This window comes from Suricata suricatta, chromosome 3, assembly GCF_006229205.1.
Source record: "Suricata suricatta isolate VVHF042 chromosome 3, meerkat_22Aug2017_6uvM2_HiC, whole genome shotgun sequence".
In the NCBI taxonomy this organism is placed as follows: domain Eukaryota; kingdom Metazoa; phylum Chordata; class Mammalia; order Carnivora; family Herpestidae; genus Suricata; species Suricata suricatta.
Window position 1 is genome coordinate 26,979,701 of NC_043702.1, and position 23,561 is coordinate 27,003,261.

The 23,561-nt window shown below is 41.0% G+C and overlaps 1 protein-coding gene across 1 annotated transcript in view; it reads left to right on the forward strand.

Annotated features, from left to right (window-relative positions):
• Positions 1-856: 856 nt before the first annotated feature.
• Positions 857-23,561, forward strand: part of PLEKHM3 (pleckstrin homology domain containing M3) — a 45,725-nt gene continuing 23,020 nt past the window's right edge. Inside the window, exons 1-2 of the mRNA XM_029933278.1 lie at positions 857-1,044; positions 3,371-3,459. The gene's annotated coding sequence lies outside the window, so the exon portion shown is untranslated. The remainder of the gene's footprint in view (positions 1,045-3,370; positions 3,460-23,561) is intronic.

Sequence of the window (23,561 nt, forward strand, 5' to 3'; positions counted from 1 at the left end):
CACGCTGTGCACTGGTGCTTTGTGCTTGTTATGTGGTGGTGAGTGAAAAGAAATAGTTCCTGCTGTCAAGGAATTTATAGATGAGGCTGGGGTGGGGGTGGAGAAGCCAATAAAATAGGCAAATAAATACATGTGTAATTATAATTTGAGAAAATGGTAAGGAAGTGTGCGGTGATGGGGAACAATGCCGCAAATTTCAAGGAAAGTCTTACCCAGCTAGACCAGCATATCCTCTTACAAAGTGGCCAAAATCACTGAGGGTTTGGAGCAGTGGAATGTCTTACTAAGGAGTCCCCGGATGCCAGTCAGTGTGGATATGAACACAACACACACACACACACACACACACACACACACAGAGCACACTACTCTGTTTTGCTGGGAATCCAGAATCCAAATGGGGGTTGAAGACCTCCCCTCAAAATCACCCCCTTTCAGCCTGCTGTCTACCACATGAAAGGACAGCGAAAATTGATTTTCTCCGTAGCTCCAAACATGAAATGAGAAGCAATCTCCAGGTTGTAATAGTCCCATTTTCAGAAAGAATGTGAGTAATTTTCTTAGGGAGCTCCTAAAAATGGGTCTAATCCTCTGTGTATGTCCCAGGTGAAATTTTCCAATTGCAATCATTCATTTGGGCGTTGGGAGGGGCAATGTGGGGACTGTGGCACACGCCATTGTTTTAAAAAAATGTGTGCGATAAACATCGTGTTTAAGGAAGCAGAGATAAGGCCTGGCTGTGCGGTCAGGCCCAGGCCCGGCCGCTAAGTCTCCTTGGGCCAAAAAAAAAAAAAAAAAAAAAAAAAAAAAGACTAGTCCTTGCGACCTGGAACCTTGCGCGTCCGGGACTCGCTTCCCGGGTGGCTGGGGGGGAAGCATTTAAGAGTCGGACCGCGAGAAGCGCTTGTAAACAGAACGCCGGGCGGGGATGCTCGGCTGCCTGACGGGCTGTCACGGTGAGGCGGGCTTGCCGCGAAGCCGCGCCCCGACCGGGAGTAGACGGCAGGCCCCGTAGGTGAAGGGACAGCAACAGCCGGCGGCCAGGTGAGCGTCTGCCTGCTTCTGTGCTACCGGGCTGGCCAGTGGGGGAAGGGTGCGGGGATGACAACATTGTAGCACGTATCCGAGGGTATCCCTGGGGTTGCGATGATTTTGCTCTTTCTTCTGTACTCTGGTTTTCATTTCACGCCGGAGACTGCACTGCAATGGAGTGGATGACGGGTGTGGGCAGATCACACGATGCATTGTCTGCTTATATATATATATATATATTTTATATATAAAATCAGGTATATAAGCAGAGAGCAGTTGAAATAGCAGATCCTGTTCTGTGCGTTGTTTTCAGTCTCCCTGCTTCCTGGGTCCTAGAAACCAAACCTCAGCAGAGATTTTAACTCCCATCACGCCGGGGCTTCTAGAGAAACGACGACTGTTCTTTCTGTTGACAACGCTCATTTTTAATGTATATAGTAAAGGACACTGTGTGACTGATGACAAGCATGATTTGGTCTTCTGTGAGAGGATTACTATGCTAAAACACCAGGACAATAAGGACATTTCAGACCCATTCAACAAATAAAATTAAGTGCCTACTGAGGCATATCGTTGATGGCAAACGGAGATTGGTCTCAATTTATAGCTGGCAAAGCAGGGCAGATTTGAAATATACCAGGTTAAACTGAGATTGAGCTATGCTGTTGTAAACTTATTTGGAAGTTTTTTTCCTCCTTGGAAAAGAGAAACACTTTAATATTTTCAATAGTCATAGTGAATTGCAATTCTGTTCATTTATTAGTTATTTTCTTATAATTTGACTACATGTAAATTTTAATTGTTGTACCTATAATCAAATACAAGAAAGTTTTCATTAACTTCAAGAAAATGCCTTCACCAAAAAGTGGGTTATATACAGACCTATCTCCCTGGGCATGTAATGAACTTCGAGTTAGTAGAAGAGTATTAGCTTAAATGACATATAGAGAAGTGTTTTGAAATCAAGCACATCAAAGAAATAATACTAATGCCTTATGAGTCTGTCTTTAAAATGAATATTTTCACAGTGTGATGGTTCATAGCAAGAACTATAAAGCCAGACTATCTGGATTTCAGTTCCTGTGTAGCAAATTCCTATTGTGTATCCTTGGGAAGTTACCTGCTGTGTTTCCTAATCTGTAGAATGGGAATAGCAATAGTTCTGATCTCATAGAGTTGTTATGAGGCTTAAATGAAGTAATATTTTTAAAGTGTTAAGAACAGCACGTGTAATAATTGCTACATACACGTTTGTTAAGGAATACATAGGGGCACCTGGCTGGCTCAGTCAGAAGAGCATATGACACTTGATCTTGGGGTCACACGTTCAAGCCCCAAGTTGGGTGTAGAGATTACTAAAAAAATTAAAAGTAACTATTTCATTGATTTAAAAAAAAATACATAACGTAAACCAGTGTTGAAAGTAGATGGTGATTGCAGAAGCTGGGGGAGGGGCTAAATGGAGAGTTTTGTTGAAAGAGTATAGTTTCAGTTTTGAAAGATGAAGAGTTCTATAGATTGGTTACACAACAATGTGAAAGTACTTAACGTTACTGAACTGTGCAAAAGTAGTTAAAATGGCCAATCTTATGTGTATTTTCCCCACAATTAAAATTTTTAAAAAATCACTGCTGGCAAAGTTAGATGTTAAATTTCTTTCTTTTTCTTTTTTGAGTAAGAGAGAGAGATCAGGCACAAGTGAGCAAGGGGCACAGAGAGCGGGGGAGAAAGAGAGAGAGAAATGGGGCTTACCCAGAGCTCGTGTTTTACCCAAAATGAGGCTCGTGTTCACCCGAAGTGGGCCTGGAGCTCATGAACTGTGAGATCATGACCTGAGCCAAGGTCAGCTCATTATCCAACTTGGGGCTTGAACATGTGACCCCAAGATCAAGTGTCATATGCTCTTCTGACTGAGCCAGCCAGGTGCCCCTATGTATTCCTTAACAAACGTGTATGTAGCAATTATTACACGTGCTGTTCTTAACACCTTAAAAATATAATTAATGAAGCTCATTATCCAAAGTTCGTACTAGCACACAGCAGCACCATCCACAGTTGACTTTGTTATTGTGAAAATGTAACTTCGTAAAGTCATCAGTAAGGTTCATTTATTTAGTAAATCATGCAACTAAGATTTATCATAAAGACATGAACAAATTATAAGAACACCTAAGCCTCTCTAGCAGGCAGAATTCTAAAATTGCCCCTCTACCAAGATTGCATGCCCTAATCCATGCAACCTATAAAGATGATGAAATAGCACTCTTTTGATTATATTTTATGACACAGTTGAATTTAATATGAAGAAAATATCTGAGTGGTGCTTTTCTAATCGCAGGAGCCCATAAAAGTGGAGTGCGTCTCTGGCTGGGGAAATCCTAACGATTTGAAGCTTGAGGAGGAAAACATACTGTTGCTGTTTGGAAGGTGGAGGGGACACTTGAGAAGGAATGCAGGAGGCCTAGAGTTGCTGAAGGTGGCCTGGCATGGGAGCTGGAGCGTCAGATGTAGGGGCACAGTCTAGGAACTGGGCTGGGCCAACAACCTGAATGAGCTTAGAACTGGATCCTTCACCGGAGTCTTTAGCTAAGAGCCCAGCCTGGCCAACAACACCTTGAAGATAGCGTCTTGAGAGAGGCCCTCGTCAAGCTTACCCAGGCTTCTGGCCTTCAGAATTGTAAAATAAGAAATAGGTGTTGCTTTAAGCTATTACATTTGTGGAAATTTGTTACATAGCTGTAGAAAGCTAAGACAGGGGCACCTGAGTGGCTCAATTAGTTAAGTGTGTGACTCTTGATTTCAGTTCAGGTCTTGATCTCACTGTTGTGAGTTCAAGCCCCATGCTGGGCTCCAGACAGGGTGTGGAACCTACTTAAAAAAAAAAGAAGAAAAGAAAGAAAACTAATACAGACTCCAGCAGAAAATTGAGCAAGACAGGAACAGACTATCCATAGAAGAGAAAATTAAATAACTAATAGATGTGTGAAAATACATACTACAGGCACCTGGATGGCTCAGATGGGTAAGCATTTGACTTCAGCTCAGGTCATGATCTCATGGTTCATGAGTTCGAGCCCAGTATTGGGCTCTGTGCTGACAGCTCAGAGCCGGGAGCCTGCTTCAGATTCTGTGTCTCCCACTCTCTCTGCCCCTTCCCAACTCATGCCTTGCAGAGCCTGGAGCCTGCTTCAGATTTTGTGTCTCCCTCTCTCTTTGCCCCTTCCCAACTCATGCCCTGTCTCTGTCTCTCTCAAAAATAAATAAATATTTTTAAAAATACATTCTTTTTCCATTAAAGAAATGAAAATTGGAATAACAGCAGAGTCTGGTTTTTTTTCCAGCCCTTAAATTTACATAGATTATTAAAAATTTCAGTTCTTCACATTAGTTACTTAGTGTGCAGTGGATCAGACACTCTTAAATGCTGTGAGGGGTTAGCAAATGGTATAACCTTTCTATAAAGCTCCTGGCTGAATATATGAAGAGCCTCACTAATGCTCCTACCTCTTGACCTAATACTTCTAGCAATCTATCCAAAGGAACTTAGAAAATTTTTGTAAGTTTGTTTATTTACTTTTAGGGGAGAGAGAGAGAGAGAGAGAGAGAGAGAGAGAGAGAAAGAGCGCACGCGCGAGCGCGCATGAGCAAGGCAGAGAGAGAGGGAGAGAGAGAATCCCAAGCACGCTCTGCACTGTCAGCACAGAGCCCGAGCAGGGCTTGATTTCACGAACCACAGATCATGACCTGAGTGGATATCAAGAGTTGGATGCTCAACCAACTGAGCCACCCAGGTGCCCCAGAAATATTTTTAAAGTTAATGTTCACAAATGCTTAATGTAGCTTTGTTTTCTCATAGATTGTTGGAATTTGGGCTTTGGGATATAGACCCAGGTTAATTATTCAAGTGGAAAACAAAGAACTATAATGGATATGTAATTATTTGCAAAAAGAAAGATATCTGCATGTTACGACTAGGAAAACAAAGCCAGACCCAGGCTGGTGACATCTGATGTATTAGAAAACTCTCAAAGCAATTATTCATTGAATATTTATCAGATATTTGACATGCTCTGTTTCAGTTTAATCATGTTTGCAACCTTCCCATAATACTTGAAGGCAAGCTATAAATTTACATATTTAAGAAGCAGGCAGGCGGATGGGTGCTACTTTATTTTTTTAATGTTTATTTATTTATTTTGAGAGAGAGAGCACAAGCAAGGGAGGGCAGAGAGAGAGAGAGAAGATAGAAAATCCCAAGCAGGCTCTGTGTGCACAGCGCAGAGCCCGACCCAGGGTCCATCCCATGAACCCAGGAGACCATGACCTGAGCCAAAATTGTGAAGTCACACGCCTCACCGACTGAGCCACCAAGGCACCCTAGGTGATCCTTTAATTACTAGTTTCAGAAGACCTGATTTTAATAGGAACCTGGAAAAGGTTAGATCATTTGGGCAGATGTTTTAGGATTCTTCATCTCTAGACAATTTCCAGGAGCACCAGAGCACTGTTACTCTTTCCTTTTTCCTACTGCTTCCCTTCCTTGTTTTCATTTGCTACGTTCTTTCACATCTACAGAAATGTCCAGACAGTGTCTGTTGTGCCATTGGCACTAGCCAAATTCTGATTTTCTTCATGAGGAAATGTTAATCCCTTAAAAGAAACTGTGTAGAGGGATGTTTAGCAAGGAATTGCTTTTTTATTTTTCCTTTTCCTTTTAAAGTGTATTTTGTATTTGGTTCATAAGTAGCTGAGCTTAGAGCTTAGAGTTAGCTTAGAGCTTCCAGTGCAAGCTAAATAATTCAGAGGCCTGAGTCCTGAGTGACACTATGATAAAAATGACCACCCATAGTAAATTCCATGCATTATGTTTGCTCTATTTCATTGGCTACTGTGGCTATTACCAGACAGACAATAAAAAGCCCACATAATTAACCTTCATACTGACAATAAGGTGAGGACTGTATTTGTTCTGAGGGTGTAATTAATCCTGACAGCAATGTGAGTTACGAGCAAAAACCAAAGTTAAAATATAGAGGCCATTGTAGTAAGATGTCAGGCATACTGTTTTCATTAACATTTTGTTTATTTTTCATACACACTGTTAATTTGATTACGAGTTTCAGATTGGATTCTCCGATTACATGCCCTGTTTGTAACTACTGTAGGGGTTATTTGTCCAGTTATCTTGAGGACTGTAACCAGTTTATAATTCAGTACAATCTAAAGCTGCTTTGTTCTGCATTATCAAGTTTACTTGTGGACATTTATCTAATGGGGAAATTGCTAAATGTCCACTTTGTGGCTTATATATGTGATTATAAATGTAGTTTCTTAGCCACAGAATAGGGAACATGTAGGTTAGAAAACATCATCAATGTAACTAGCAGTTTTTATGCTCCAGGAAATTAACTAAATGATCTTTTCCCACGTGTTCTTGATCTATTTTTATCAGCACTTTAGCTTTCCCAGAACAACTTCTCTTCCACCCTTCAGGATTCATTGATTCATTGACTGAACAAGTAAGAATTGAGCACTTGTTTTGTACCATGACCATAGCTCTTGTACTTGGGGCCAGGAATACGACCTTGAATAAAACAGGCATAGTCTTTGCCTTCATGAAACTTACGGTCCAATGGGGGAAACAGACAAGTAAACAGGCCATTTTGCACAGCATGAAAAGCATCATCATTGAGGAAATTAGGATGCTATGGGGACGCATAAGAGGGATGGCCAAAATGGATGTGGGAGGTCAGGGAAGAAGTGATATCCAAAGGCTAAATTAAAATTAGCCAAGTTGTGTCCCTGTGTGTTGTGGGGTAGAGGGAAGAGAGGGAAGTTCAAGAGAGAAGCCTGGGAAAGTAAGTGGCCATGAGCTCTTACAGGCAGTGTTAAGGAGGGTACGGTTTCTCCAGAAGATAGGAGGGTCTTAATTTTATGTTTATTTGTTTTTGAGAGAGAGAAGAGAGACAGAGACAGACAGAGCATGAGTGGGGGAGGAGCAGAGAGAGAGAAAGAGAGAGAGAGGATTCAAAGAAGTCTCCAGGCTTTCAGCTGTCAGCACAGAGCCCAATGCGGGGCTTGAACTCACAGACTGTGAGATCATGACCTGAGATGAAGTCGATACTTAACTGAATGAGCCACCCAGGTGCCCCAGAGTTTTAATTTTAGAAAAGCCACTTAGGTTGCAGTGTGGCAACGGGATGAGAGGCGGGCAAGACTGAAGGGAAGAAGACTGATGGTGGTGTCTGAACTAAGGCAATAAGGAAAGAGAGGAAGGGATAGATCTGACAGATGTAGCTGTGGGTGAAGGAGCCAGAAGGGCCAAGGATGATGTTCATTTTCTGGCACAGAGGATGATGTCCTTCACTACATGGGCAGTGTCAGGAAGAGGGGCAGTTTGAGGGGAAGATGGGGAGCTGGCATGTGCATGTTAGGAGTCAGGGGACATCCAAAAGGCAGTTGCATTTGTGGCTCTAGATCTTAGGGGAGAAATCTATTCCTCATCCACCACGTGGATTGTAGCTGAAGCCACAGAAATGGGAGGAGGAACTAAATAAGTTATGGGGGGAAATGGAGGAATATCTGCATTTATGATATGAACATAGGGAACATTCAGTGGGGACTGAAATGAGCATGCAGAGATAATATCAGAAGAGGCGGTATCAGTGTATTCATGAGAGCAATGCAGGGCGGGTGGTCAGTAGGTCACATACTGCCAAGCGATCAGATCGGGTGTGGAGTGAAAAGTCTCCTGGGATTAGCAACAAGGAAATTGTTGATGACCTTTGCCTCTGCTGCATCAGCTGGGGAAGGACCAGGTTGCCTCTAATGGGGAGAATGAATGGGTGGTGAGAAGTAGAATCAGAAAACATAAAGAACAAGTTTCTTCTAGGAACTTGGAATTAAAAGGGAGGAGGAAAAGGTATTTTAGCTGTAGAGGAACTTGGTGGGCAAGGGAGGGTTTTACTTAGTTTTTCTTCTTTGTAGCCTTATGCCCTTGTCCAGTTGAATCTCCTTCCTCCAAGACCACCCAAAATGCGGAAACACAGAGACTCAAGCTGCCTTGAACAGTGCTGGAGTTCCTTGACTGGATTTAAACCTATTTCAGAGCTTCCTAAACTGATTGCTGTCACCACTCTCTGTGGTGGGAACCAGTTCGTTGGTTTATAATGGGAGGAGATGGAAGAGAGTGCAGGGCCCTGCCCCCGGGACCAGGCAGACTCCGTCAGCACCCTGCACCCTGCTGGGAGCTCACGGAGCACTGCAGTATGTCATTTGACGTGCTCTCCAAGACAACTTTTGAAGAGCGTAGGACACGTATCCTTATTTGACCCGCATCGAAGTGACTGGAATTCAGGTTCGAATGGCTTGTCCAGAATCATACCTCTGGTATGCATGGAACCTTGAAACCAACCTTCCAGGCCTTGTGGTCCCAAAGTAATTGTCCTTCACTGAAATGTTAGATATGATGTGTATAGAGTCTCTGGAGTGTGGTGATATGAAACTTGGGCATTTCGTCTTTCAGTAGACCTGAGACACAAGACTGAAGGTTGTGGGTCAACTTTGTTATTTTGATTGAGCCCCATATACATTGATATTCATACCCATCTTCCTCCCCCGTCAATAAAAAATTCAGTTGGCTTTAGAAAAGGCAATTTATTTAGACATGCCTTAATAGTTCAAATATCTTGGGATTCTCTATGGTCATATTTAATTTGAATTGATTTCTTTAATTCTTTTGACAGAAACACTAATTAGCAGGGTGTTTTTTTAAATTTTATAGCAAACATTTTACAAGTGTTTCTATTTATTGGCTAAATGAAAAATGATATCTTAGGGAAACATTAGTAAAAGGTTTGGGCAATTAGGACTGTGTCAACATTTGCAAAAGCACTTATTTGGCCTAAATGAAGTCATAGTTAGTATACCCTTGCAGACATTCCAAGTAATGTGTTCAAGGTCACTAAGAGAATTGAGGTTAGCTATTTAGTTAGAAAACAGCTTTTTATTTTATGTACCTCTCATCCACCGTTCCCCTTAGAGAACTTACAATGACACAGAAGTATCACAGATGTACTTTTTAAAAATAAATCAAGTATAAACTGTATCCCTGGGTATAAAGATGATATTTCGCATTTAACTTTCTGAGTTGTGGGATTAACAGATTTAAAAATAAATAGTTTGAGTAATTATTTTGGTTATTAATAAATAATTTAAATTCACGATGTTTGACACTAAAAGTCAAACACTAAAAGTCAAAGCACGATGTCTGTAAAATTTTAGCTATATTATCTCAGGGTAATTAATTTGCTATTAAATGCATACAGGACTGTGTGTGCATTTTAGTCTTTTTTCCACTCACTGGCAATATTACTTCATCACTTTAAATCTGAATTTCCTTTTGGGGTGCCTGGGTGGCTCAGTCAGTTGAGTGTCCAACTTTAGCTCAGGTCATGATCTCACAGTTCGTGAGTTCAAGCCCCGCTCTGTGCTGATGCTGATAGCTTGGAGCCTGGAGCCTGCTTCGAGTTCTGTGTGTGTGTGTGTGTGTGTGTGTGTGTGTGTGTGTCTGCTCCTCCCCAACTCACACTCTGTGTCTCTCTCTCAAAAATGAATAAACATTAAAAACAATAATAAAAAAATAAATCTGAATTTCCTTTTCTGTAAAGTGGTAATAATAATAGCACCACTGTGATAGGATTGTTGTGAGAATTTAACAAGATGATGCAGATAGAGGGCTTAAATAACGACTGCCCTTTAGCAACTAACCAAAAATATTAGCTATGGCTTCTTAATCTTGGTCTTGGCTTAGGAATTATAAGAACTCCTCTTATTGTGTTTTTAAAAATTTTATGAAATACATCATTCTACATTTAAATTGTGTCCACCCACATTGAAGGGTCCTTTGCAGTACATTTTAGTGAATTTAGTATAGTGGTGGTAGTCTTGGACAACAGGCATTTCTTTCAGCCCCAGTTATCATATCTCTCGGCATCAAATTAAAAGAGTTAAAGGAACATGGACCAATCAGAGCCCCAGAATGTGTACATGCTGCAGAATCGTTTTCTAAAAATCCATTCCATACTGATGATAACAGTCCATAATAAAAGAAATTTAAGGGGCACCTGGGTGGCTCAGTAGGTTAAGCGTCTGATTTTGGCTCAGTTCAGACCGATCTTGCTGTTCATGAGTTCAAGCCCCTCATCAGGCTCTGTGCTGACAGCTCAAAGCCTAAAGCATGCTTCAGATTCTGTTCCTCCCTCTCTCTCCCCTTCCTCTGCTCATGCTTTGTTTCTCTTTCTCTCTCAAAAATAAATAAACATGAAAGAAAAAGAAATGAATAAATGTAGTTCCTACTGTTTTTCTCCTTCATGCTTTGTAAACTTTTCCTTTGTCCTTTATGATGGACAGAGATTGTTTCTAAGGTTATCTAAGACCTTCATGTTATTAGTAAAATAACATGTTATTCATAAAATAACAAAGACTCATCCTTACCTTACTTTGCCCTTATCTTTGAAGGTCAAAGACTGTTTTGTCTGCCTTTGGCAGCCTTGCTTGTTTCCTGACAGAGTTGGTTAAGAGGCTGCTTGGTAGTCAAGGTTGTTGTCACAGATTAAGTCGAAAAGGGAGGAAGCAGTCATGGATGCAGTTGATCACCGAGTATGTCCTTTCAAATAAGTGAATCACTTTTTGCTTAGACCTTATCATGAGTCTGATACTCAGGCTCACTTTTTAACAGGTTCAGTTGTAGCAGATAAAGAAAAAAAAAAAAAAAGCCAGTTAATTACTTCGCCATACATTCACCCTAAGTAGCTATAGGAACCAGTTTTGTGAATATGTGCTAACCCACATGCTGATTGTTGTTTTGAACGTTACAGTTGTTAAGTGTTTTTCCCTCTCCTAATCAGCTGCAGTGACCTAAGGAATTAAAGTCAACAGTAAGTGAGGCATTTATTCATTTCCCATGACATCCCAGTCAGGCAGCAAAGGCCTTGGGTTGGCCAGAGATGTTTCTGTGGGACAGAAAGACTTGGGTAGCCTTGTGAAGAACTGTGCGTTCGTGCCTTCCATTTGTGCGACTGTTAATTTACTTTGAACTTACTCTTTGGAACCTTTTAAGCTCTTACTATAGGTTGACAGCTTCATGCCAGACATAACATCATTTCTAGAGCAGGTATGATTGGTTTTGTTTGTGTGTTTGTTTCCTTTGTCTTTGGTTTCTTCCAACTGAAGTCATCTTTTTGTAGACTGTTGACATTTAATTGTATTTGGTCATTAAGGCTTTTTTATTTTCTCTTGATTATTGATGCTTCCTTATTTAGGTTCCTATAACACCTTTTGGAGACTTCTGTTGAAGATACTGTTTACACTTGGTTTACTGTTTCCCCACCAACTATAAAGCTCTTCTAGGACAGAAGCTGTGGTTTTGTGTCCCCAGCTTCTAATGTAGTGTTTGAGTACTTGGTCCATCCTTATAAATGCTTATTGAGTATAAATGGTTGTGGGTTAGAAATCAGCTAGTTACTAACAGGAATAGTAATTGGTTTAGATTTTATAAAGAGCTTTTCCATATATTATCTGCATTTATGCTTTACAATTTTCTAAGGTAGTTGGAGGCTGGCATTGGCAGGATTTCCATTTTGCAGATAAGGAGGGCCCAGAAGTCCTGAGTCAGCCGGACTTGCTTGTAGTCATTCAACTTAGAAGTCAGTGCTGGACATTAACCCTTTGTGTTCTCAGAAATTTGTGTTCTCATTGCCATACCTCTGTCCCATTGAAGAAACTCAACATGGGTGGCTCATTGTTGCAGTCAACCTACTTACAGTTTATGGTCCTTCTAACATCAGTGACCCTGAGCAATTTAAGGTGACTTAAAAGGTCATTGAACTTGGTTGGCCCAGTAAGTAGACAGGGATTCCAGGAGCCTCTTTTTGTTCCCCATAGGGCCTTCAGCTGACACCAGATGAGTCATCTTGATGTCTCTTTCATCATCTTTAAAGTCATCCTGCTACTTTACTTACCTCCCTCTGTTTACTGCTGTTTTTTTTTTATCAAGAAGCTTATCAAGCACTTTATAAACCATACTCTAAACCAAGCATATGAAAAAGATTATTCTTAGTAAGCCAAATTGTGATATGAACTGATGACATCTCTGAAGCTACTTTCCTAGTTCTTTTTGTGTGTCGTGCATATATGGGTCTCAGTGTATCACCCTGGCGGTTGTTACGTTCACTGTTGTGGTCTGTCACACATTCAGTTTATGTCTGCTGGCTTGGCTTGGATGGCACCTACATGGAGTCTAGTACCACAGTTATTCCCTGCTGCGGCTAGAGACTGACTGTGGCAAGATGTGGTTTTTTATGATGGAAGCTTTTGCCCTCTTCATCTCAGTCTTAGATAATTTGAGGGTATTTTGTTTGTTTTTTAATCTCTAGTCCTTACCATGGAGGTAAAGGGAAGTGGAAAGCATTGAGTCTGCATTTTCAGACACTTACATAACTGAAGTTTATGTCTGTTTGGTTTCTAAAAGCAGGACATATTGGAACTATGGTGGTTTTATGAAATGGGCTTCCCAATCAGGAACCCTGGCTTTCCAATCCAGTGGTTGACATCAGGGCAGAAGAACATTACTGCCTTCAACAGCAGGGCAATCTGAGAGTTGAAATGCCATGCTTATATTTAGTTTGGTTTCTGGGAAAACATCTCGGGGCATCAAATGTCTCAATTATTTTGCAAGTGGCAAACAAGCAAGCAGAGATGTACTGAAAAATGCTTTAAATTGATTGGGTGTGTTTCAAAGGGAACATCTCTTTACTGGTATTCGAAAGAGCTTGAGCTCTAAGTCAGTGGCAAATTAGACCAGCGCAACTACTGGTTTGGAGTGGTTCACAAAACAATTCCCTAGTGCTGCATAGGTGCTTTTGTTTCTGTAAAAGGTCTGAGCGAGGTCTTGGCTGCCTGACCTTTTCCATGTTATTTATAAACCCTGGTTTCTAGAGCTTAGAAGCTTTCTCTACCAAGAAAAAATCTTAAAGCTCAAGTCAACATACATTTTGTCAGATTTCACTTAAATGAACTTATAATGAATTTAAATGTACTTTGGCCAGAAAACCAGAGTGGTATTTATGTTTACAGATGTCAGTGCTTTGAAAACCTACTCTTTATTCGGTTGTTCATTCAGCAAATATTTACTGAGCACCTATTGTGTACCAGCCATAGTTCTAGGCCCAGTGGGGGTTATGAAAATGAAATAGGTTAGAATCACCGCTCTGAAGTTGCTGTGAGTCCAGTAGGGTTGATGTCTCACCCTCAGGCAAATTGTTTTTCTTCAAGTCTCCATTTGCTGTCTGTAAAATGGGGAGTATTACTACTCCCATTACACATTGTGAGGTACACAAGCAATGTACCTGGCACAATATAGGCTTTTGAGAAATTGTAATTGTTATTCTTATCATTTGAGAAGGAACAGACAGCATGCAATATCTATGTTGTTGGGGCAGTGCCAAAGACATTCTGTGGACATTTCAATAAAAGAGCAGACTGTTTAGGATCAGAGATCAAAAAAATCCTGTGGAAGAAGTGGCATTTGAGCTTGTAGAGTGAAAAGAATTTCATAGGGTACCTCAGAGACAGCTGTGTTAAGCAACGTTTTGGAGCTGGGAAAACGTAAAATTTGAGCTGTCGCATTGCAATTTGGAGGAAATGACTATATTCCTGAAGAGAAGTGGACAGTGTACAAGGTTTAGAATGTCAGGTGAGCATGTTAGGCAGAAGCTTCATTGAAGGATTTATTTGCTATTTTCTCCCCATTGCCTAGAACAGTGCCCAGCCTGGGGTGACCATTCACTAAATATTTATTGAATGAGTAAATGATTGTGATTTTAGACAAATGGAGCTTAATTTTGTCATGAGATAAGCCAGCTAGAAAAGTGGGTATGATATGAAGATATGAAGGGGCGCCTGGGTGGCTCAGTTGGTTAAGCATCCGACTTCAGCTCAGGTCATGATCTCGCGGTGCGTGAATTCGAGCCCCGTGTCGAGCTCTGTGCTAACAGCTCAGAGCCTGGAGCCTGCTTCAGGTTCTGTGTCTCCCTCTCTCTCTGCCCCTCCCCCTGCTTGCACTCTGTCTCTCTCTCAAAAAGAAAGAAACATTAAAAAAAATTAAAAAAATAAGAAAGAAAGAAAAGTCCTATGAATAGTTGGGAGCCTGGGACCGGAAATTAGGCTTGGGATTGAGACTGGACAATGGACATTTGGAAGGCATGAACCGAGAAGTCATTATTGAAACCACAAGTGCGGTTATATTTTCCCCAGGAGAATATGTAGCCGTAGTTAGAGAAGAGAGCTCAGGCAATGGCCATGTTTGGTGAGGAGACTGGTGAGGAAGGGAGGAAGATGGAGACCGAGAATGAGAGGATGGAAATGAGGAAAATTCAGTGTGTGGTCCCCGTGCAGCCCCGGAGAAGTTTGAGGAGGGGCTGGCTAAGCATCAAGGAGGGACAGGACTTGGAAGAACACTCTGGGTATATGGAGGAAGTCTCTGGAAAGCTGTAGAAGGAGGTTTAAGCAAGTGGGTCTTTATGCCAGCTTATAAGGTATAGGTGGGCACAGCACACTCTGGGACGTTGCTTGGTTTTTTTCAAGGTTCATGTTACTTGCTTTTTGAGCATGCATATAAACAGACAGTGTGCCCAAATTGTATATATAATCTGATTCCAATTAAATACTGGACAAAACACACCTATTGACTTATTTTCTCTGAGTTATGAGATCATGACTGATTTTTAGCTTCTTTTCCATATCAGTCAGTATTTTCCAGAGTTTTTACAAATATTTATTGCTTTTAGAACTGGGAAAACACTACACAAATTATCTTTTTAATGTTACTCTCCTAATGTGTTACCTAGCAATAGTCTTCTCATTTATTAAAACTTACATACAATGTAGCCATTTAATGTCCCTTGTAGGCCTATGAAAATGGGACTCCATCTGTGTTTCTAGGTGTCCTCTCCTCTGAAAGACCTCTGAACTTCTTGTGAGATCCTCACTGGCACCGTTTCCTTATCTGCTGTTTGTGGTTTGCCTGTGCCCCGTCAACATGCCTATACCATCTTTATGTCAGAGTACATGAAAAAATCATGTTCTCTTATGGCATTATGGTCCAGAAAGGTCATCTTACAGGGTCAGATCCTTTTTGTGAGGGATTCTTTACATTATATAACTTCAAAAATGTTCAATCAGCTGCAACTTTAACCAAAGTGAAGATCATGGACGAGCCACGTGTGCTGACCACCCTTGTAGTCCCTTCCTTCTTATGCTGAAAATGGATCGGCAGAAACCGTCTGCCCTAGGTGTCTTCAGCATTGCATTTTTCTCCCTAGTCCAGCTACTTCCTAAGCTACCTGGCCTCACACACCCTCTCAGCACTCATTACCTTCTGATTACAGGCCAGTTAGTCAAGTGGGAGGCAGTCAGCGCTTTTACCATCCAGCCTTGGAGAACATGACCTCTGTGTGGGCTGGGCTGGTGCTATTGCTCATATCTGCTTCTGCCTCCATGTGGGAGGACTGACTGTTAATTAGCCTGGCTTAATGAGCATGTAAACAGCAGATTTCCTTGTTAGAAGATAGCAATGCACTGATTCTCCATCCGGTTACATTTTGACATGTGCAAGGGATTCTTTGGGTTGAGCTTTTCTTACCACACTGACATATGGACTTCAGTTTCTCAATCTATTAAATAGGAGAAATAACCCTTTTTACAGAAAGGGTATTTTAGATAAAATAAGATAAAATATCTATAGATCATTGAATTTGGCTGAAAAGCAGTGTAGTCTAAGTTGCTGGTTGCTAACTTTGCCTTTGTTGGGCTGACAGATCTTTGAAGGTATAGACCAGGAACATGTGGTTGGTGAGTGGGTGCGGTCCAGTGGAATGCTCCAAAATTATATAGTAGTTTACATTTTTTAAAGGCATGTTGGAACAGCTACCTAGTGAGTGACCCACAGGCTTAGCAATTGGATGTTAGCGACTTTATTGGATGCAGGTAGCTGAGTAAAGCAGCCAGAGGTTAAATGGTTTGCCGGAGGCCACCCAGCCCGTGTCTTTGTCTGTGTGTGTGTGTGTGTGGTTGAGCTAGATTTAGAACACAGTTCTAATTAGCTCCTAATTTCCAGTTTTGTGCTGAGGCAAACCACACCGCACCTACATACTTAATTCATTTAGTTCACTTTGTCAGGGGAACACAATCTTCATATTTTGACCTGTCTGAATATGTTGTTGTTATTTTTAATTAATTTCAAAACCAAATGAAGCATGGTAGGAAAAGGTGTTTACTTATAGAGACTAAACTTGCCATTAGATCCTTGTGTTGTAGTGAATTTGAGGCCTATATATCCTAGAGAAAAGATGAAGTTAAAAAAGAATGGAGTTGGAAAATGGAGCCCCAGAGGATGAAGACACAGATGACATAGGAGGTTAAGTAAGCACCTTGCCTGGAGTCCAGTCACTTCAAGTGTGTAGTGGGACACATGGGACAGAGATTATTGGTTAAGTCAGTGTGATGTGGAAAACCCAGGGTGCTGTGGGAGAGCCTGAGAAATTGGGAGAGGCTCCCCAACTTGGAGCAAAACATGGAGGAGTAAAACAGTAAACTGGATGCCAGTTAGGATCTACAAATTGGAGAGGTGGACACATCATGAAAGGCCATGAATGTCATGCGAAGGAGTAACAGTGCATTCATTCAACACATGAATAGTTAGTACCTTTTTTTTTTTTTTTTAACGTGCCAGACACCATTCTATGCACTTGGGATACCTTAGTGAACAAAGTGAGCATATATTCCTGCCCTTGGGGAGCTAACAGTTATTAGGGAAAAAGAAACACTAAACATTACATACATAAGCAAATTAAGTGGGTCATTAGAAGATAGTAACTGCATAAGGAAAAAGGGTCCATCCAGGTGATCAAGGTTAACATAAACAGTGGTAAGTCCCGTTGATCATATCTACCGTTGAGAATGACACTTTATTTTTGTGGGTTTTCTCCTCACAACATATAGCTCTAGTCTAATCATGAGGAAAACATCAAAAAATCCCAGTTGAGGGATAATCTATAAAATACCCGGCCAGTATTTTTTGCTCCTCAAAACTGTCAAGGTCATCAAAAACAAGTAGGCTGAGAAACTCACAGCCAAGAGGAGGTTAAAGAGACATGACAGCTAAATATGCTATGATATCCTGTATAGAATTCTGGAACAGAAAATAATATTAGGAAAAATTGAGGAAATCCTAATAAGTAGCAACTTCAGTTAATAACAAGGTATCAGTACTGGTTCATTAATTATGAGAAATGTACCATACTAATGCAGAATGTCACATAAAGGAAACTGGGCACAGGGTATGCTGGTACTCACTGTACCACCATTGTTATCGTTTTGTAAATATAGGAGCTCCTGGGTGGCTCAGTCAGTTGAGTGGCCGACGCTTGATCTTAGCTCAGGTCATGATCTTATAGTTTGTGAGACTGAGCCTCAAGTTGGGCTCTGCTTTCAGAGCTCTAAGAGCTTGGAGCCTGCTTGGGATTCTCTCCCTCCCTCCCTCTCTGCCCTTCCCTGCTCTCTCTCTCTCATTTGTATACATTTATAAATTTAAAACTTTTAAAATTATGAGTTTATGTTTTTAAAAATGTAGAGTAAAAGGAATCAGAAGCCCAGGGCAGAGGTATATGCTATAATTTTAAATAGGATAGTCAGGGTAGGCCTCATTGAATACGTGACATGAACAATCACTTCAAGGTCATGTTCGTTCTGAGGAAACAGCCAATGCAAAGACCTTGAGGTGAGAACATGCCTACAAGTTTGAGAATCGACACAGAGGCCCGTGTGGCCAGATGGGAGGGAGGGTCAGCAGTAGGGAAGGTGTGAGGTCACAAAGGAGAGAGGAAAGAGCAGACTGAGGTCGGGGCTTCTGGCCATTGTGCTCTGTGCCAGGGACCATGCCATGTATTGTCTTATTTAATTCTCTCAGCTTTCCTGGGAGAGGTATTATTAACTTGCTGATTTTGTAAATGAGAAAACTGAAATGAAAGACCTTAGTAACTTGCTAAAGTCCCATTGCTGGTAATTGGAACTGCAGTTTCTCTGTTGGATTGAATCTTTAAGGAAACTACCACCCACAAGAAAATCTGACCCTCTGCCTGCTTGGACTTTTTTCTTTTCTTTCTTCCCTCCCCTCCCCTCCCCTCCCCTCCCCCCCCTCCCCTCCCCTCCCTTCCCTTCCCTTCCCTTCCCTTTTTTAGAGTTGTGGTAAAAACAAAACAAACACCCCATAAAATTTACCATCTTAACCATTTTTATGTGTCACTAGTATTTTCATTTATTTATTTATTTATATTTTTTTATAAGGTGGAGGAAGGAACAGGGCAGAGGGAGAGAGAGAGAGATAATTCTAAGCAGACTCCGTGCTCAGCTCCACCTCAGGACTTGATCCCAAGACCCTGGGATCATGACCTGAGATCAAGAGTCAGACGCTCATCTAACGGAGCCACCCAGGTAGCCTCGTGTGTCAGTAGCATTAAACATATTCACATTGCTGTGAAACCGTCTCTGGAACTTTCTCATCTTGCAGATCTGAAAACCCATACCCATTCATCACCACCTGCCTTCTTTCCTGTACTGCAAACCTTGGTAAACCACCATTCTACTCTCTGTTTCTATGAATTGGACTATTTTCAATTCCTCATATACAGTGAATCATGTAGTATTTGTCTTTTTGTGACTGGCTTACTTTACTTAGCATGACGTCCTCAAAGTTCATTCATGTTGTAGCATATGACAGGATTCCCTTACTTTTTAAAGCTGAATTATATTTTGTTGTATGGCTATACTACATTCGGCTTATCAGCCTGTTTTGTAAGTAAAATTTTATCAGACACAGACATGCCCACCCAGTTCCATATTGTCAGTGGCTGCCTTCTGCCTTACAATGGTAGACTTGAGTAGTCACAAAACTGGCTGTATGGATCATAAAGCCAAAGCTATTTATTAACTTCTTTAAAAAGTTTATTTATTTTGAAAGAGTGCACATGAGTGAGTAGGAAAGGAGGAGAGAGAGAGAGAGAGAGAGAGAGAGAGAGAGAGAGAGAGAGAGAGAGAAAGAGAGAAAGAGAGAATCCTAAGCAAGCTCCAAATTTAGTGCAGAGCCCAATGTGGGGCTTGATCTCACTACTGTGAGATCATGACCTTAGCCACAGTCAAGAGTTGGATGCTCAACCAACTGAGCCACCCAGGTGCCCCTATTATATTAACTCTTTATAGACAACGTTTGCTGACCCTTGTTCTACTGGGGAGACTGTGAAGGGTTAAGAGAAGTGATGTGGAGACTGCATTAGAGGGAGGAAGGCAAAAGACAGGAAGACCTTTCTGGCTTTGAGGGAACAGGGACACAGGTATAGATATGGGGCTTGCCCTCAAGAAGTTCATAGTTTAATTGAGGGGAAAAAGATGGTTTCCAAAGTTGACTTGTTCAGAGATGGGTTAGACATTGAGGGAAGGAGGAGATATGAAAGGACTGAGTCCTTAGGAAAGACTTTACAGAGGGCTGGGATTTGGGATGGGATGGGTTAGACGATGCAGCATATGGAGGAATATAACTCCCCAGAGGGCCTTCTCGGCCACACGTTACACATGAGGGCAAGACACGGAAAGCACTTAGAGCTATGCCTGGCATATAGTAAGAGCTCCACTAGATGTAAGCTCCACAAGGGGAGGATTTATGTCTGTTTTGTTCACTGAAGCATCACCTGTGCGTAGGACTCAGTAGCTCCTTCAGTAAATATGGAATGAATACATCAATGCAACTCACTGTAACTCTTTTTAACTGTTTAATGTATACTATGCAAATACAGGCAAAGGGCTAGATCTCTCACCTTGGTCTGTCAATTCATTTATTACTCTAAAGAGTAATTTATTTTGACTACCATTAAAGCAGAAGCTATCTTTACTGTTTATTGCTGGAGATAGTCGTGTGGTAAGAGGTGTTAAGGCAGAGGTACTGGCAACAAAGGAAAAAGGAAAAGAAAATAATGTCAATGGTCCTAAAGATAGCCACTCAAAAATAATTCATTAGTTTACTTAACAAATATTTATTAAATTGTGACTGTGCTCTGGAGGTCCAAGGGTGAGCAAAATAGACACAGTTGCTGCCTAAGACAGGCTATTGACATCGAAACTGGTAATTATGACTGTCAAGTATGTAACTTACAGAAATGTAAATGCCATAGAAATTTAAACAAGGACATTTAACCTAGTGTGGAACACTGGAGAGTGCTTCCTTGAGGAAGTGACAAGTCCTGATTATTGGTTGCTGTGTGACAAAGTACTCCCAAACTTAGTGTCTTAAAAGAGCTTATCGTCTCTCACAGTTCTGGGTTAACTAGGCTTAGCTGGACACTTCTCGCTTGGGGGCTCCTCAGAGTTGCAGTTAGATACCGACTGGGTCTGGAATCCTCTGCAAGCTTAACTGGGCTGTCATCCAGGAGGGCTGCTCCACTCACATGCCTGTTGCCTCCCTGATGCATCATGTGTCCTCTCTAGCAGATAGCCTCATTTCGTAGGTATCAGCTTAGAGCTCCAAAAGATAGGAAGAGGAAGCTGCTGGGCCAGGTAAGGTCTATACCTCAAAAGGGCACAACATCATTTCTGCCACACTCTGTTGATCAAAACATCACAAGTCCTGCCCAGATTCAAGGGAGTAGAAGAATAAAATAAATTCTTGAGGGGGGAGTGACAGGGTCTCATTGCAGAAAATCATATGGGACAGACTTTGTTGTGTCCCTATTTAGAGAATACAGGTCTGTCACTTGATGTTAGGTTGAAGGATAATTTGGCTAATATTAGGTAAGTGCAAAAGAGAGAAGGAGGGAATAACCCATCTAGCAATGAGAACAGCTTTGTCGCTGGGCCTGGAGGTCAAAAAGGTAAACCTCTAAGGAAGGACTAAAAGGCCTGTGTGATGGAGTGGAGGGAGAACAGGAAGAGTGGCATGAGAGTACTGGGTCACAGAGAGAAGAGTAGAAGTTTCTAGGGTATATTTGGAAGGGTAAAGGCATATTTCCATTGGAAAGGAAAGGGAGCAGTTGCATAAGTTCTAAACAGAGGCAATGGAAAGCACTAAATCATGAAAATCAAAATTCCTAGAATAGGAAGAATAGGCTGGCCTAGAGAAGGACTTGGGGTGGAGTGGGTGTGGGTCAGGGAACTCATGCCCCAGATCACATAGCTAATAGGAGACAATTGGGATCTGAGCCCTAAGCTAACTCTAGAGCTCAGACCCTTCCCACTATATTGCTCACCACACTGCCTATGGAAAGTCACTTAATAAACTTAAAAATCCCTTGCTAATCAAAATGTAATTTATGCTTTCTAATTTTTTCCTAGCCATCCAAGCAAATACCTTCTAACTTTTCTGGGCTTGACTCAAAGGGCACCTTCTTTTGAAGACTTCCATACATACAGAAGTGTCCATGTGATTTCATAATGTCTCGGCCTCGGTGTCTCCTTCTATGAAAGATTGGGGTTGGAAGGATGACTTCAAAGTTCCTTTCTTTGTCTAGAGGTCTATGGTTGTAGAATGTGTGGGGTAGAAGTGATCTACAAGCTAGCTGTGATGGCCATAAATGGTTATATGCTTGTAACCAGCCTAGGAATATCTAAACAGGTGGCACCAAGAGTGTATTCCAGACATTTTGATTTAAAAAAAAAAAAAAAAACACTTTGAAGGTATTTACCCTCTCTTTCTAGTATGATTAAAGACTGAATTTTAAACACTGGCTAAGAAAAGCGATATGCATAATATAATCTTAGTCAAATAACTAACTGCTTTGCACTTTGATGCATCTTTTATAAAATGGGAAACTTATGTTAAAAAAACAAAATTTGGCTGAGTAAACTTGAAGATCAATTTGGCTGTATTTAATAATTCATGAATCAGGTGACATCCCATGTTGTAATTAGAAAGCTCTACAAAATGGAGAGCATTTATAGGCAGAAGGGCTGGGAAAACTCAAGTTTCTAACAAAGAATGGCTTGTTTCAAGTAAGGTCACCTTTCTCTAGGGGAAGGGCAGGAATCTATTAGGCAGATAACCTCACTAGTGCTGATCTGGTAATTCCAGATTGACTGGTTAAAGGTTACATTCCTGGAAGAGGCGGAAAGTGCAATGAGATTAGATGTTAGGTCTTGATTTGCTGATATGGGGCTCTGCACAAGTGACTCCATTTGGGGCCTTTTTTAGTAAAATACTTGTTTTTTGGGAGAGTGTAAGTGGGAGAGGGGCAGAGAGAGAGAGAGGAACAGAGGATCTGAAGCAGGCTCTGCACTGACGAGCTGACAGCAGCAAGCTAATGTGGAGCTTAAACTCACCAACCTGACGCGAATCAGATGCTCAACCGACTGAGCCACACTTCGCTTTTTAAAAAAAATATATATATACTTTATTATGTTCATCTGAAATTTTAGTCAAGAACTAAAAGTTTTAAAATTTATTATGTATTTCTTTTTCATAGCCTCTGTTATAGAAGATAAAACTGAAAAGTCCCATTTTTCAAAATTACAGAAGTGGTGAAACCCTGTTGCACAATTCAGAAGGCTCAAGGCTTCACTGTAAACACAGGAAAAGAAACTATGTGCAACTAGAAAAATATTATAACTGGTATTTATCTCTAAAAGTCAATCAGTGCCTGGCTTCATGAGGGGTAACATAATAAGTATCAAACTATAAAATATAGACAAATTCATAGTCATTATCACATTACAGGAGGTTCACCACAGAGTTCTTAGGAACTGCAAACCTCTTGACACATTTTAAAATAAAAGGCTCTATGTACTAGTTTAATTTACATACAGTGAGCAATGTAGATGGTGCTGTTGATTTAAATGTAATGGTTTAATGACTTAAGTGCTAAAAATGATTTTAATTAACCATACAATTGTGCCTTTTTAAACCAAAAAAAGCTCATCTATGAACCTTTGCAGCAGCATGCAGAGGTATTGCTAATTGCCTAATTTTACCTACTTGTAAGTTGTTAAGGGCAAAAAGCCCTTGCATAATTGTTTTGTTTCTTCGTTCATTTTATGGTACAAATGCAAAGGTGTATGTGACTATTGAGCACATGAGATGTGAGAGTATGATTGATAAATTTTATTTGACTTTTATTATGAATTAAAATGGAAATCGCCATATATGGCTAATGTCTACCATATTGGACAGCAACACTGTCAAGGTCTGTCTAATTTGGCCTGCGCTTGGAGAGCCAGCCTTTCCCAGAGAATGAGTTAGTGCTCACATAGGATATTTTCTGCCCAGCCCTGAGAATGGACCTGGACTCCTAAGCCAGTCCTCAAAGCCTTAGGGAGTTGAGAATAAAGCCTCTTTTTCAAGATGAGCGGAGGAATTCTGTAGTCCAGAGGCAGTCATTAGGTATTACGTAATCCACACCTGGGAAGCACAGACACAGTCACATTTGGGTTTA